The sequence below is a fragment of the Apis mellifera genome, linkage group LG13, assembly GCF_003254395.2.
Source record: "Apis mellifera strain DH4 linkage group LG13, Amel_HAv3.1, whole genome shotgun sequence".
NCBI lineage: Eukaryota > Metazoa > Arthropoda > Insecta > Hymenoptera > Apidae > Apis > Apis mellifera.
The window spans coordinates 9,331,325-9,348,688 of NC_037650.1; the positions used below are offsets into that span (position 1 = coordinate 9,331,325).

Below are 17,364 nucleotides of genomic sequence, written 5' to 3' on the forward strand. Positions count from 1 at the left end.
TTACAAATATTTTTATGAAATTTCATGACATCCCTTCTTGTCATTCAATTTATCATCGCAGACAGAAATTACTATAATTATTTTTTTTAATATAATAGATTAATATTTTAATAATAAAAAGAAATCGTATAAACATTTAAAATATAATATTCCTTTCGTTCAAACATTTCGCACAAATTTTAATTTTCTCGAAAAGACCTGTCTCCACGGGATAAACCAATCCCCTAATCACTTTCTCCGACTGCCCTTTCCAGAGACCGGATTTGCATCGAGTTCGCGGCTGATTGCTCGTAATTAGCGACGCGTGGCCCGCGCCCACGTCGGGTCACGTCGCCATGGTAGACGAGGAGGACGATCCTTGCTAACGAACCGTGCACAGAGGTCGTTCGTGCGCCACGCGTAATCTACGATACCTACGCATCCACGTACACGCGTGCAAACGATCAACGCGATTCATTCCGTGCCCGATGTCTCTCGATATACACGCTGACTTTGCGAAAGTTGGACAGATTTGCGATATTGGCGGCCGAATGGGCGATGAAGATTTCTTGAAGACGGGGAAAAAGCGTTTTGTTATGGGTATTGAGTACTCTTGCCTTTAGTAGGTGAGGCGTCTGTGTTTATGGAGATATTTGTTTGAGGTTATGTTGTCGGGATCGTATCCCGTGATTGTAATTTGAGAGGATTATAAAATGTGGGCTTTGGATATGAAATTTTTGCCAATTTAATGGAATTGGCTTAAATAAAATATTGAAGCTAAGTCAGATTATTCTAATACGCATATAACTTTTCGCATCCAGATATATTTGTGTAATAAATTCTCATTTTAATATTCTAATGGTAAGAACAAGATACTCGATATTCTATATTTCGTTCTTCGATTTCAACAATAATTTCGAATGAATTATATTAGAAACAAATGTCGTAAAGACATTATTTTGAATAATTGGGGAGGAAAAAAGAGGTTTTTATCAGAGAAATTGAAAGAGAAACAGATTCGATCGAAAATGATTTCGAACGATAGATAGAATTTAATACAATTTGACCTGTGAAAATTACTCGTCGCTGGTTAATTTTTCTCTTTTGCACTTCATTATATCGATATCTAATAGCAATTTGTCCGGGCAAAAGTTGAAAAAAATAAATGTGATATTTCATCGAAGCGAAGTCGATTTCTTTCTTAATGGACGTTACGTATCGTGCACACGATAAAGCGGCATTACCACCGATATCCGGAATAATTTATTGTCATTACATTCATCATGGTGACTGTAATGCGCGACACTCCGGCTCGAAGAGAAAGCACTGCATCTGGAGTAACGTTACTAGGTACTAACGCCGATTTACGAGCGACATTTGTCCATGCGTTTAACAGACGCCATCGACGAGCACAGGACGACAATTTCACCGGTAATTTATCCATCGGATCGAAAGCCAGCCGCGTGAACATTTTCGCGGTTTTTAAAGGTGACATTTCATCGTGGCACGACAGTTTCAAAAAGCTAAGATTGCGCCATCTAGCGCATCGTTCAATTATTTACCATTTCTCGACATTTCTTTTAAAGTTTTTAATATTTTCTTCGCATCATCGTTATTACGAGGAGTAATAAATTGGACTTAGGACTTGTTAAATCTCTATGCTAACCGCATAGAATTATTTATTAATGTATATTTTATCTTGATAATTTTTTATGTTTTTTTAAATAATAAATTTCGAAGAAGGTATCTCGATATCTTTTGCAGAAAGTTACAAGTTGAAACATGGAATTTAAAATGTTTTATTATATCTTGAAAAAAAGAAGAATGACGGATTAGTATATTTTAATTAATAAAATAAGTTCATTTCAGAGATTCTTTCAAATATTTTTACTGCATTTTTGAGTGATTTAACGAATTGCAAATGATAAAAAGAAATGTAAGTTTGAAAATAGAAGTTTCATTATATGCAGTTAAAAATTGGATAATTTGTATATTGATAAAAATAAATGATAAAATATTGAATGAAATTATCGAAAAAAAAATATCACGTTTCGATTTAAAGATAAAGTAAAAACTATTTTGAAAATATGTCCTTCCACTTATATTTATATCTTGACTTACAATTGACTTACAGTCTTACATCGAATTTTAGTTTTGCGATATTTTAATTTACTATTTAAACACACTTAAGTAACTAGATGAAAAATTCATTAATGTTACAATTTAATTCAAAAAAAATTCACATAGATAAGTTCCTTATTATGAAAATACATTCAAAATTATGAAAATATGAAAATCAATTCATATTATAAACAGTTTTTGAAAGCAGTTTATCATATATAAACTAGTCAGGTGAAATGTCGAATGTCGTTACAACGCCAAAGGTGAAAGCATCGATGAAAATAATTTAAAATTTTTCTACTTTTGCCATAATCTACTTTTGCAATCATCCTAAAATTCTGCCCCTAAATTGGCACATCAAGTACAACGATTCACGATGACGCGTACGAAAAAATAAGGAGAATCTTTTCAAAATCGAACCATCTCTAAACTATTCCTCTTTAAACTAGGACAACTATTTGATCCATGAATGGACCAAATAAAATTCCACCGATATAATCAATAAAATTTCGAAGACAATTACATTCACCTACCAATCACTTGAAACAATTTCACAGACACGAATGTTATTCACACTCCCTAAAACAAAATCTAAACTAGATTCAACAATCACCATGTGCACCACTCGTTCCCCAAAATCCCAGAGTACTCGAAGCGATCGGTCAAAAATCAATTCACCATCCATCCGAATCGAGGTCGCGTGACAAAAAGAAGGAAAGAAGCGGCGAAGTCGGGCGTACGCGCGTACCACGCCACGCCACGAACAACAAGGCTCCATCAGCGTGGCCCCGCTGTTGTAAAGATCGAATCGATGCGTCGTTACACCTTGTCGCGGTGCTCCGCTGCGCGCCGCTCCATGCGTCCGCGCCAGATCCGCGCTCGTTGCACTTGCACGCTCGTCGATCAACCATCTCCAATCGAACGACCGACTTCAAACTCGCGCCCGCTCTTTCGCCAAACTGTGTCAACGCGTTGACAAAATTAAATTTCATTTCATTCGAAACTCTTACCGCTCTTATCGTGCCACCATCTTCCTCTTCTTCCTCTTCTTCTTCTTCAAACTCGCGCAAACTTCACACGCAGTGTGTCTCGTCGTCTGAAAACTGAACCGTGTCAAGGTTGCCTCGAAATGAGATTTCACTAAACTATATATGTTCCTATCACTATGTATGTTGTAACGTCCAAAGAAACCGCAAACGATGTCAAACGTTATACGTCCACTAGATATATCCTTCCTTTTATTTTTCTTTTCCCCCCTCAAAACCGTGCCAAGGTCCTCGAAATTCAACTTCACGAGAACTGTACTAACTCACTCGTCATCGACTACTGTTTCTTCCTCTTCGAATTTAAAGTCGTTCGTTTCAAGTCAAAGACACTCGATAAACACCCGAGGGAAGAGGAGGAGAAGGAGGAGAAAAAGGGAGTAGGAGAAGGAGGAGGATCTTTTCTTTTCTCTCTCCTTTCTCTTTTCTTTTCTTTTCTTTTTTTTTTTTTTTTTCTTGCGACGAATTGGAACGAAACGAAACGACACCGCGGGCGCACCGCGAAGTCCCGAAGCGGAGTCGGACACGAAGTAGGAGCGAGTTCTAGGTACGACTGGTAGGGGTCTGTGCGGGGTCTCGGGAAGAGCTGGAAGGGGATAAGGTCGAAGGTCAGGGCTATGCCGTACGACCCGTGACCCCTGACCCTCTCGATCCCTCCGACCCGGCCGACCTCCCCTCTCCCTCCTCCTCCGCGCTGCTCTTTCTTCTCCTTCGCGTCCGCATCTCTCCGCGGCTTCTTCTGTACCGTTTCGACGCCGCCAGACGCGTCGCCGCGTCTCTCCGTTTTCCAGTCTCTTTTCCTTTATTTGGAATCGAAGGGAAGGGTTTCTACGGAGATTGTCGGATCGTGAGGAGATCGCGAGCGATTCGACACGAAATTTTTCGAAAGGATTATTTGATTTTCTGGTCGATATCAAATATCAAATGTCGCATGATGTTTGAACAGTTGAAATTGAGAATTATAGTCATTTCGATAATTTATTATTCGGGAATGAAAGAGTGGATCAATAGTAATAAAAATATTGACGAATAAATGTTATTCAAGTGTTTCAAATAATGTTATTTAGAGTAAAATTTATTGATAAAATTTTAATTAGCTAGTTTTTCGATAGATGTCCGATTTCGATTGTATATTTGATCGAATTACGAAGATTTATATGAAGATTTGTGTTGTAACATAATTCAATAAGTTAATTAATAAATTTATTAAGGAAATTATTAATTATGCAAAAAATTATTGTATTAAATAGATATTGATTAAAAGATATTTTTAAAGGTAGTCATGCGTAACGAAAATTATTTACGCAATATTTCAAATTTGTCCAGATTGTGATGTACAATATTAAACAGAAAATTAACGGTGACTTTTGTGACCCGATAAAAGCAAAGTAGCAAAACATTGATTACCGAATCACGTGTACTTTAAAACGATTTGCTTATAATTTTTATTGGTCTCCTTTATTTCTATATATATTTCTATGATGAAAAATATTTTTAATTAATTCTATACGCGTTTCAATTCCACCTATGAATCATAATTAAAACCTAAAGATTTCTAATAAATATTTCGAAAAAAAGTTTTATTTTCCTTTGCGATTCGATCTCTTTCCTCGAAAATATTAGTTTCAATCATCGTCAAGGAAGAAGAATCATTAATGTCGCACGAAAAATATGAACTTATGAAAATTAATACAGTGTCTAAGCACAACGTCATTTTCTTTAGTTAATTGTTAAATTAAAAGAAGAGAATTTGTAATGTGCTCTTCGTATCAAATATCCTGTTTCCTTGACATTATCTTTCTAATTAAAAGAGTAAATGAGTTAATTTTCTTCCTTTTTCTTTCTTTTTTTTTTTTTTTCCTTTAATGAATTTTAATTCACCGAAAGAATTAATTCTGCAATAATGTGTAGAATGTTATATAAAATTGAGATAATAATCTATGAATGTATATGGGCGGATATGTACATCTCTGTCGAAAGAGTTGAATATGGCGTGGCGAGGATACCGTCGAGTTTCTTCTCTTCGTGACTGCATTTCTTTTTTCCAAGTGACCGCGTACCGTGAGATTCCCTGTCTCTGGAAAAATGGAGAAACGTGATCTCTCTGTTCTCTCTGTTAACGTTTCTCTTCTTATTTCGTATTTTTTCATGGAGCAAGGACAGAGATAAATGCAAACGAATAACGCGAACAATATATTTCTAACCTTATAGAAAGGAAATAAATTTCGTTGTGATATTCATTCGTAAAAATGTTTCGAGAAGTTCTATGATTTTGATAATTTCTATTAATCTAAAATGTAATTTGAAATAAATATAAAAATAAATTATTGAAAAAAATAATATAGAACAGAATATCGAATTCTTATTTTCCTTGTTTTCATTTGCTTCTTAGAATAAGAGTTAAATTTTTGAGAATGAATAATTTTCATTGTCAACGTAATATTAGCGAAAAATAATAACTCGAGATAAGGAGTGTCTTATTAAATTTTCGATAAACGTATAAATATCTGCATTTCTTTGAACAATAAACGATAAGTTATTTTTCATGACCGTCATTTTAATAATTTGTCAATAATAAAGAAAATGATAAAATTATATTATGTCAACGTTCATCGTTCATCGTTTACGATGTTATTTATAAAATAATCAATAAAATGTATACGACGAAAGTATTTCAAAAAAAAAAAAAGAAAAAAAAGTTTACAATTCTTGAAAACAGATTATTAATTTAGATTATGATACAAAAATAATGTGCGAAAATTTTGTTCCATCGTAACAGCCATCAAATATATTTTAATGCAATGCAAATGTATTATTTTAAATCTCAAAAAGATTTTGTAAATTATTAAATTATTTTTAATTATTATTTCTTCTTACTTTTTTTTTGAATGAAATTAATAATCAGTACAAATTCATCTGAAGCTGTACAGTCATTGTATATAATTTATCAATCCCAATTACAAAATTAATAATAAAATTAATAACATTGCCATATTGGTATAGAAGTATAAAATATGCATTAATAGAATAGTGATGAGCATTAGAATTATATGTAAATAAAGTACTTATCATAAAAAGAGTTAAAGCTATGCAAAATATCGTGGAATTCATAAGAATGTTTAATTCTTAGCAATCTATGAAATAATTTTAATACAAAAAAAAAAAAAATACATTTAAAAACGATATTAATATTTGATGAGCTCATTTGAAAATTTAAGTTTTCTTTTTTAAAATAAAAATAGAAAAATACGCACGCTTGTCAATATCGCAATATCAAGACACAGCTAAAATATAACTAAAAATTGATTTTTGAAATACTATACAAAATATACTGTAAAGAAATATCATTTTCAACAATCTTTTTCGTCTCATTTCGAAGAATAAATCTTCTTCCTTCTGAACCGAATATAATAAATTAATGTCCAAATAATAAATAATCCTTTTACAAAAATAACAAAATTAAATATCGAGCCTCAACGTATCCCTTCAAAATCGTTTCATAATCTTCGAAGAGAACACACGTAATCTACGTCACATTCGAATTTTACGAAACCGAATAAAAAAAAAATATTACTTAATGGACGTACATAAGGAAAAAAAAAAAATTGCACATAAGAGAGAATCACAAATAAAATAAGAAGATAGAAACGGATGGAGGAAAATTGAAAGCGAAACGAAAAATTAAAGGAATAGTAGGAGGGGGGAGAATTTCGTTCACCGTATCGTTCGGTGACACCGAGCGCAACTCTGTATCCGCTCGTTTTAAGAGCGTTTCAGTGTCCAGCCGCCTCGCATGAAAGCGAGCCACTTAATATGGATGTGTGCGGAAGACCCGCATCGGACCTCTGAACCATGACCCCTGCATCGGGACCATCAGCAGACCGGCTGCCTCGAACGCAACAAGAATTTCACGTTACGCGTACGAACGTGGCCAATTATCGTCCACGCACAACACGCCGCATCCTTGTTCCCCACGCTGTTTCCCCTTCGTTAATGCTTGGCGAATTACGAGCCGATGAGTCAATTGATCGCCATCGCATCTCTATAACGATCTCTAATTGAATGTATCCGTGATATCGGTCGCTCGTGTTCCTCTCGTACTATTCCCGGCAAATATTATTTACCTTTTATCTCGAACGAGAAATCGAACGAGATAATCGTTCGAGGAGTAAAATTGATCCTCGATAAGATTTTCTTAATTTTCTTCGACTCCGTTTTTCTTTTTCTTTTTTTGGGGGGAGGGAGAGGGAATTTAAGATTGATTCAATTCGATCGAGTTTGATCGAGTGTTGAATAAAAATTTGAGATCGAATCTTTTTATGTTTCAATGATATGTATTCTGGTGATAGATAGTACGAAGAAGAATTTTAAAAGATGAAAGTTGAAGAATGAAGAAATTTGTGAGACGAGATTTAAGAGTGTAATATAGGTCTTTTTACAGAATATTTAATTAGTGACTAATTGTTACATTAAATTTAGATATTTATAACTACTATTTGTGATAATTTATGTAAAGAATACACAAATTTTTATTTGAATATTCTGAATTTATAATGATCGTAATAATAAGAATAGTTTCCTCGTGGGTTAAATGATTTAATTGAATATATATTTTGAAAAGATTATTTTGTTTTTTAATTCTTGATTTTCTTCTCCTTTTTCTTTTTTCAACAATTATTGCCAACCTTCAATTCGTTTCACGCACCGAGCAAACAGACAACCAATCTCACGGAACCGATTCGATTGGAATCGATTTACGATCGCTTCTTTAGCTCTTTACCTCTCGAAGATCGAAATCGTTCGTGCCGCACGTGTCACGCTAAAGGTCGCTTTTCAAGAAATATGTTTACATAACCTGGCTAATAATATGTGTTCAAGTGACTTTTAGGATGATCTGAAAACCATGAAAGAGGAATATAAAACTTCGCGAACAAGTTGAATCGATATTTCGCGTGCAGATAAACGAAAACGCATACAGGTTGATTCATAAGTATCAAAGTATATACATATTACAATTTCCTTTTTTTTTTTTTTTTGCTAATACAAAAATTTAACTATACAAAAAAATCAATTCCATTACGAGGAAAACAATATATCCATATAATTTGTATTAATAATCAAATTATAATTGAATTGATACAAGTGCATCGTTAGATCGATACAAAAATTGCAACATTATTCTTTTTTATTCCGAATCTTCAAGAATTCGTTTAGAAAACAAACATTACATTCACGTAATAAAAATTCTTACATATTAAAAATATGTAACATATTAAATTACAATATCTCTTAATTATTATCAAAAATTCGATTTTTTCAAAAAAATGGATATATTTTACTAGAACCATCTCTCAAAATTAAAATAATAATTTCAGTTAAGTTCCAGAAAGTTCATTTCCATAATAATTTTTACAAATTCCCCCATTTCTCGTACATAACCTCAAACACACTTGTGAACAATGGTGTACACGGGGACATGCGAGGAAGACGTAGCACGAAGACCGTGCAATCTGGCCGTGTTTCGCCAAAGCTTTGGGACAAAGGTCATCGTGGCTCACGCATCGCGCCTCTGGGAAGGCAGGGACGACGTGACCGATTCGATCGTCTCTGCGAGCCTGTTCGAGCGGACTCGCGCGAGTCTCTCGGCGCGGACGCGCAGATTCCTCGCGTAGATTAAATTCTGAATAAGACGCGATGAACAACTTACGCGGACGTGAAAGCCGTCAACAATGGCTTAATCCTTGAGGATTTCTTTTTCGACGAGATATGTTTATTTCGCGATATTTAAAAAGACATTTCGTTTTGGCTCGATGATGAAATTATCGAAAAAGTTAAGAATAATTTTTCTAACGATCAATTTTAAGGAGGAGGGATATTATTTATATTTGCATAGAATGGCTTTTTTTTTCAAGTATTTTAAAATATTTTTGTAATGGACAAAGTATTTGGAAAGGAAATTGGATTCTGTATTCAAAGAAATTTAAATTCGACTTCTGAATTTTTATTCTGTAGAATTCTAAAGGGAGAAAGTAGTTTGAGTCCGTTCCTAGTCAGACGTATTTATCTCAATCCACTGAAAAGAACAATTACTTAGATGTTCCATAGTTTCTTATCATTTTTGTTAATTTGCTAAGTATACGAGGTATACGTTGTTATTAATCAATTCGGGAGCTAAAACAATTACAATAATTATAATAACAAAGAATTGTATAATTATATAATTGTAGACAATAAATTCATATTATTTTAGTATGTAATTAATACGTCAATTAATCACAATTAAATTTTTAAATCGAAACACATTAATTTATAATCGAGGAATATTTTATAAAATATCAAGCATTATTTTTTAATTTTCAAAAATTGCTCGAAATATATTAATCTCTCTCAATTAAAACAAAAGTTTCCCTATACCTTTCCTTTAACCACACTCGGCAATATCGATGTGTCGAATTAACAACGAGCGCAATCTAACCTATAAATACCATTATTAATTACCTACAATGCGCATTCCCTGCCGCGTGCCTGAATTTAATTAATTTCCACGTCCCGATATTAAAACGAATAATTAAAACGATTCCATATGCAACATCGAATATAACCTCCTACAAAAAAAAAAAAAGAAGAAAAAGAAAAAAATAACCAATAAGCCAATTAACGAGCGCAGAAGTAACAAGGAATCAACCATAAAGAAGAGCCAACAACGCCCCCTCAACCCTTTAATTATCGAAACGCGCTGTATCCGGTCAAAATAAATGTATCACCGTGCAAATTCCTATAAATATCAGAAACAGAACGGATTTCCAACCGGCCGTCCACCGACCCGCCCTCTCCTTCCATCTTCCTTCGATTTAACACGCGAGATCTCACGCAGAGTTGACGTTCTCGTTGCCTGTCGTTGATCTCTCAGCACGAAGAAACGTTCGAACAAGAACCGACCCAATAACACGCTCTAAAAAATCCAAAAAAAAAAGAAATAACTCGAAAAAATACATTTTACATAGGCGATATGAGTGCAAACGATATATATATACAATTTAAAAAGAGGTGGGGGAGGAGGAGGAGGAGGAATTTCGTCGAAAAAACGACAAATCGATTCGTATCGCGGCCAGGCGAAACTTTGTGACCAACTAAAAGCCACGGATCTCCGCCATTAATCATACACACGGTGGCTGGCACGTAACCGTGGTCGGTCCACGAATTGATGATTCCTAATTAAGGGCCAGCGGTGCAATTAATGAGACGCGGGGTTTTAATTGCGACGATCAATAAAAAGGACAGCGGCTGGGACCCCCGATAAATGCTCCCGTGCTACCGTGTACACGTGTGCATCGATTTCATACGATCCTGGACCCCGAGAACAGACCTCTGCCTCCTCTCCACTACCCGTTGCCCGGAATTTCTCAAATCGACTTCCGTCCCGGCCGCTCGTTAATTGCGAGGCCTCCACTTTTAATCCGGGCCACAGCGCGATCGTGGAATCAGATAAGAAGATGGCGATTTTCGACTGGCGAGTTTCGTCAGACGAGATTCCGAGGAACGGGGAGATTCTGCCTCTCAATTTTTCGATTTTCGATTCGAAAATTTCGAGGAACAATTTTCTTCTTTTCGATAGATTATATATTTTCAGAAACTTTTCTTTCTTATTACTGGACGCGTAAAGTAATATTTAATATCCATGGAGTATTACTTCAAATATTACGCGATTGTACGGAAGACGATCGTGTAATTAATAAATAGTAATTTTTATGGTTAGGTTAGGTTAGGTTTATTTTTATGGTTAGGTTAGGTTAGGTTTATTTTTATGATTAGGTTAGGTTAGGTTTATTTTTATGGTTAGGCTAACTCGTAGCTACTGTAGGTAATTGAAACGAGGTTTTAGGTTGGTTGTTTTCTTTTCCTTCCCTTTGAAAAATTAATTCCGCGTAATCAATTAATCGCTACTCGAAACAACATTGATAAGAATATAATTACAATTACCAGGCTATCTTCGATTCGCATAATAATTAACCCCCCGAAAGAATTAAAACCCGGCCGCTTGTTTATAATTGAAACCGAGCGGGATAATGGATTTTCGCAAAAATTCATCGGTGGTGGTTCGTGTTATCGAGCTAACAATAAGTCGAGTGATTAACAAGATGGTGAAAATAAACGACGGGGCGATCGAGGGACGACGCGTTCATTAAAACCAGCCTTACGTGCTCGCGCGCGTAAATCAAAGGAGCACAGGAGCGTTCGGTATATTGCCGTTGGAACTTCTCAATTTGACTTCCGCCCGAGACGGCCCGATAATTGCGGTTCCTTAAGAGGCGAGACGAAGACGCGCACCAAGGCGCACACGCCTCGCGTTTTCTTAATTGGATCGCGATAGACTGGAACCAGCGAATATATATACACGATTAACCGTGGTGACCGGTGGCCATGCCGGGAATTGTTTCTCGGTTACACCAATTACCTCCATTTTTTATCAGATTCTGAAAATAACGGAGCGGAGAATAGGAACGAATTTTTCGAAAATCGTTATTTTTTTATCTCTTGTACGCGAAAAAGGAAGAAAAGAAATTACAAAGTAAAGAGAACAACTTAGCTTAGAAAGATACAATTAAAAATTTGGAATTTTCCGAATTGTCTTAAAAATTGTGCGAATAAAATCGAAAAAAATAAAAAAAACATTTTTATCTTTATCTCGCTCACGATTTCAAGAGGGAAGGGAGAGGACAAAAAAAAATCCTTTTCCACGAATTTCGAAGAGTCGCGCCAAGTCCTCCCGACTCGGGTATTAGCTATTATTTCGCGCGAACCGAGGCATTCGTGACGCGTGACATCGGTCATCCAGAAGTCAGGGGCGGATGCGTGAGCCGCATCCGGAATTTCAAATCGTCGGCGGATCTAGACGCTAGAAAGGCGGGCAGGGTATCGTCTGGAACTCGGGAGCTGGACAGGTCGGCTTCTTTTTTGACGAGAAGAGGGGGGAGGGGGCCCGGGCCGAATCGAGACGAATAAATTCCGCTCGTGACAAAAGGAGAACGCTCTTATACGAGACCTAATAGCCTCCGCAGCCCACCGCAAACGGACACACACGCCGAATCTGTATTCCTCTCTCCTGGAACCCGGCCCAACGAAATAACGATCCGACCCGTCGTCTCACCGCCTTCCACTCGCCACGCAACCCCTTCAATCTCGAAACTGAAAACATGGAACTCAAGATTCTCTCTCTCTTTCCCTCTCTGCTACCGCGTGTACAGCTGAATTCCGTTTCCTATAATTTAGTGGGCCATGTTATAATAAATAGCTGTATACAAATTTCACCGAATGCCACTGTTCGCTTTCTATTGTCGCGTAGCAAACCGTTGAAGCAACCAACGGTAGAAGTAACAACAACAACTCCGCTCTTTCTTATTTCGGAACGTTGAATGGAGGGGAAAAGATGAATCGTCTCTTTGAAGTAGCATTCCACGAGAGGGGAGAGACGCGAGTACTATATTCGCAAAATACTGATCCTCTTTATCCCCATCCTTCTAAATATCAGAAAAATTAATACCATCAAATCAAGAGCAAGAATATGCCATGTGCAATCTTCATTAACCCGATTAACGTGTCGCCCTTTGCACACCACAAGAGACAACAATCACCGTCCGAGGAATATTTCTCCTGGAACCAAATAAACCCGAGTAGGAACGACGCCAGGAAGCATTATTTCCAAGCCTGTCAGCCCATCTTCAATCAAGGCCGGATGGAAAGTCCCGCAGGGGTATCTCATGGGGGCCGCGTTGCCCCATGCCGGCCCCCATGTAAATGAAAAATGTAAATTGGTCCGATTGCCCTTACCGATCGCGGCCTTTCGGGAGACCTCTCTCCGTCGAGCGGGAAAAAACATCTAAAAACGCTTTACGCGGCCGAAGAGGAAGACGGAGAGAGAGAGAGAGGGGGGGGTGGCGAGGGAGAGGGATCAGAGGGGAGGGATCAGACCGGGGCGGAGGCAGGAGAAAAAGAGGGAGATGCAACCTTTCGCTAGACTGAAGAGACAATGCCATTGTTTTTAGACTTCAAAGGGACCTGGCCGACTCGCAAACTGGGCCTTTGCTCTCGCCGTCGCTCCTAAATTCTTCTACGTCAAGCCGCACCGGGTCCCCGTAACCGCGAATCCCTCAGACCCTCCTCCTCCTCCTCCTCCTCTTCCCACCCAAACCGGCCTGCGTGTAATTCTTTTTTCTACACTCCGGCTGATACACTCTTTCTCCTTCCTCCCTTCGCCCTGCATTATGTACGAATACTGGACACAGAGGGACGTTCGTTAACCCTCACGAATGGGACGCGTTCTTGCGACGTGCACCTCTCTCTCTCTCTCTCTCTCTCTCTCTCTCTTTCCTTTTCGTCGGTGGGTTTTAATCGAGTTTGGCCCGACTCGAGATTGGCCGGGGATGCCGGTGGTTAATTGCGACGAAGGACATCCGGGGTTTTTGGTGGTGAATGGGAACTACACGTCGAAACCGATCCACTATGGAACGAGTTCTGGAAAGAGTTTTGGACAATTAGGGATGATCTCTGTTAGGGACGATTCTTTATAGATAGTCTTCGACTGTTGCGAAGATAGATACTATTTTGAAGATATTATGAATCAGCAAATATCTCGTCAAACGCATCCTCCTCGAAAAAGCAAAGGATGAAGTAAGAATCGGTTATCCTGCGTAGATCGAACAGACTCGAGCAACAAACACCCTTTTTTCGAGCTTCTAGAAACAATCCTGCCGAAAAAAAAAAGAAGAAGGAAAAAAAGCAAGGAAACAAAGAATCAAACAGGAGGGAAGAATCTCGACAAAAAGAGGATTCACCCCTATAAGCGCGATCCCCCCCCCGTCACCGGTCGCAACCCGGCCGGAGGAATCGGGCAAGAAAGAGTGGAGCGAAAAAAAGGGATGGGGAGTCGGGGAGGGAAGAGAGACAGGCACTTTGATGCGCGGCCGAAGGAGCCGGCGGGTAGAAGCGCGGTAATTGCCGCGGTGGCGCGGCCTCCGCTCCAATAAGCCATGCCATATGCCGGTGGCGTGGCTCGGCGGGGCCGTGTGGCGTGGCGCGGAAGGCATACACGCCGCGCGGCAGCGCTCGCGCGTATGTAAATGCGTATTGTCTTACTCGGCCGATAAAAAGACCTCCGCCGCGCGGCGGCTGCATTACCGGGGCCCGGCCAGTATATTAGCCCTTTGATTTATGCCGGATCGCCATATAAGCCCTACAATGTCCACGGCGGCCGAGCCCGTACACGTTCGAGCCGAGCCGGGCCGAGTCGAGTCGAGTCGAGCCGAGGATCGAATGGAAGGACCGCGCAAAAAGTTACTTTTTTCCAAATTTCGTATACCGATTTTTTTGACGAAGTTACGTTGGATTAATAAAGGAATCGATGATTAAACGTGTTTTCTAGTTACGTGTGCGAGATGTAATTTTGTTCTTTCGAAACTTCATACTTCATTCGAGGCGATGGAATAAGACTTTCTGGATGGATATATTTGGAGGTTATGTTGGACGAAAGGTTAGTAAGAAAAGAGTTATATCGTATCAATGAATTGTCTGAGAGTGAGTGTTTTCTAAGTGTTTCTTAATTCTGGATTAATTTTGAACGTTTGGAAATATGGGTTAGGAAATAGAGGTTAGGTTGTTACGCGGGACAGTTATATCGAACATTCGATAGGAATTTTTGATCGCGATTCCAACAAGGGCAAAATAACATCCAAGCCAATCAAATAAACGAGTTCCTTCGATTAAAAAACCTCGCAAATACTTTGAGTCTGGTATTATAGCGGAAACGAGTTCGACCGAAAGTAGAAGCTTGAAAATAAATACGAGTTTTCAACCGCGTTATCTCCGCGTAAACATTCCGGCCGCTACAATTGCGCGCCGGTTCGCTTGCTACGGAACGGATCAGTGTTAAAATTCTTATCTAACTAATTTAAGAGGCGCAGTTTTCTTTGGTTCCGCGAGGCGGATCTACGCCGCTCTTAGCCTCCAATATGGTCGTGAACGAGGCGGCGAACAATGCCGGACAATAATGCGCACCGCTCGATTTGCATGTTCACGGGAATATCAGCGGATTCGCATCGTGCAATTAATAAATTTGTCGGCTTGATGCATTATTCATTTGCCACGGTGTACGGATACGGTACTCTCTCTTTCTCTCTAACTCTCGGGACTTTATTTTTCTTCCCCCTTCTTCGTCTATATTTTTTTCCTCCAGACGAAGGAAGTAACACTTGTCCGTCGAGTGGGTAAGTGGAAACGCTTTACAGATATTACGAGATAGGCGCGATAAGTGGAAAATATGATCCTGCGAAGTGCCGTGAGTGATATTCTGAAGTGAAGTGTCAAAGAGGTGGTGAAACTGTTCTTATAGATCGGATTTTACGAGCCTCGTATTTCAAAAGAGAACTTGAGTTCCTTATTATCGATTTCCACACTTCGAACATTTCTTCTCGACTCGCAATGATATCCAGAAAAATATCGAATAATAATAAAAATGGCAAACAATAATCCCTCGGGAAAAAATCATTTCGAAATTCGGTCCTAATCCATCTTAAATTACCGAAACCGGCCAACAATGTGAATTGCCGTGATATTCCACGTTAAGAAGAGGTTATGAAACCTCTTATAGATTGAATTTTACTCGAGTTCCTCGTTATCCGTTTCTACGCCGTTTCGTATTAAAATTTGTCGAAATTTTTCACGCGCAAAGATCGAGATTTCGAGCACAGCTGACAAAGAGTAATCCCTCGGAAAAGAAACCATTTCGAAATTCGGTCGCGATCCACAGTAAATTACCGAAGCCGGCCAACGTTTCGTCCGATCGCGTCCGCGCTTTTTCATTCGAGAGAGGGCGCAGCAGGAGAGGAGTCGAGAAGCGAAAACCAGAAGAGAGAGCCTCTCGAGTTGGTGCCGTGCGGCGACCAAAGTTAGCCGGCGTCTTCGACGACCGGTAGCCTCCTGGGGACCTCGTTATCGGTACGATGTTGATATATGGCGTGCATTGCTCCTCCATCCACGCCCTGTGCTCTCTTTGCTCTCTCCGCCGCAGAAGAAAACGGAGGAGAAGGAGGAGAAGGAAGAGGAGAAGAAGGGAGAAAGGATGGAGAAAGAGAAGGAACGCGTGTGTCTCTTCTCTTGTTACACACGCAACGCGGTGTACTCTCTCTCTCTCTCTTTCTTTCTCCTTCTCGCCGCGGATATTCAGGCCCATTGTTCGGACCGCCCTCTGTGGGCCCGATGCCGGTTCGTTCATGCGATACTGTCTTATTATAAGGCGGCAATATCGGGTCCCCTCTCTTGTCTCACACTTGTAGACACGGCTCAGTGTTCTTTATTCTGGCTGGCCACGGGTCGAAAGCCGACCCCATAAAGGATCCACGACACTGAGAGACAATGTCTGTGGACATTGTCTGCCCACATTATCTGTCGAGAAGAGTTGGAAAATTAACCCGTTGATAAAAGTTAAAAATAAAGTTATTTCAAGTAATTAGCTATTATAGTCGATTCGCATTTCATACAACTTCCAGACGTTTATCATTGCAATTATTTGCGATTATTATTATGTTTTTAATAAATCATTGAGATGATGTCTCATTAAAATTAAAATAATCCAAATTATATTATTATCTCACCATTCAATATTTCAAATTCCACCTAAAATTTATTATTGATAAAATAATGAATGTGAATGATATAGTAAAACATAAAAAAGTATAAGTATATTATTTTCGAAGAGATATCATCTATGTTATGTAATTTATATATGCAATTTCCAAAACTTGAATTTTTATAATAATAATCTTCTAAAAATGATATCAATATTCCTGAAATTCTTTCTATAAAAATTAATTTAAACAAGTCTTATTTTTAATCAGTATTTTTTAATCTGATTAATTTAAATATCCTGGATGAATTTTCATTATAATATCATATTTATTCGTAATGTCAATTAAATTTTGTCCATCACTGCTGTCAAGTATATTTATATACCCTGCCATACGTGAGGATATATATGAAGAAAATATAAAGCCTTGATAGAAAAAAGTTGATATACGAAAATCGGTCGATTGAATTTGATTTATAAGTTACGACCGATTACGTGTTTAAATTGGATAAGAATGGAGGGATTATTATCCAGATATTTATAATTTTATTTTTGCACTCACAAAAGATTATCCGTGGATTATCTATCGGTATGAACTGGCCT

At 38.2% G+C, this 17,364-nt stretch overlaps 1 protein-coding gene across 2 annotated transcripts in view; it reads right to left on the reverse strand.

Annotated features, from left to right (window-relative positions):
* Positions 1-17,364, reverse strand: part of LOC100578423 — a 340,640-nt gene that overhangs the window by 195,130 nt on the left and 128,146 nt on the right. Inside the window, exon 1 of one of the 2 annotated variants that reach the window (XM_016915974.2) lies at positions 3,111-3,907. The exons of the other annotated variant lie outside the window; for it this stretch is intronic. The gene's annotated coding sequence lies outside the window, so the exon portion shown is untranslated. Of the gene's footprint in view, positions 1-3,110; positions 3,908-17,364 lie in introns of those variants that run through there. 2 annotated transcript variants of the gene reach the window in all.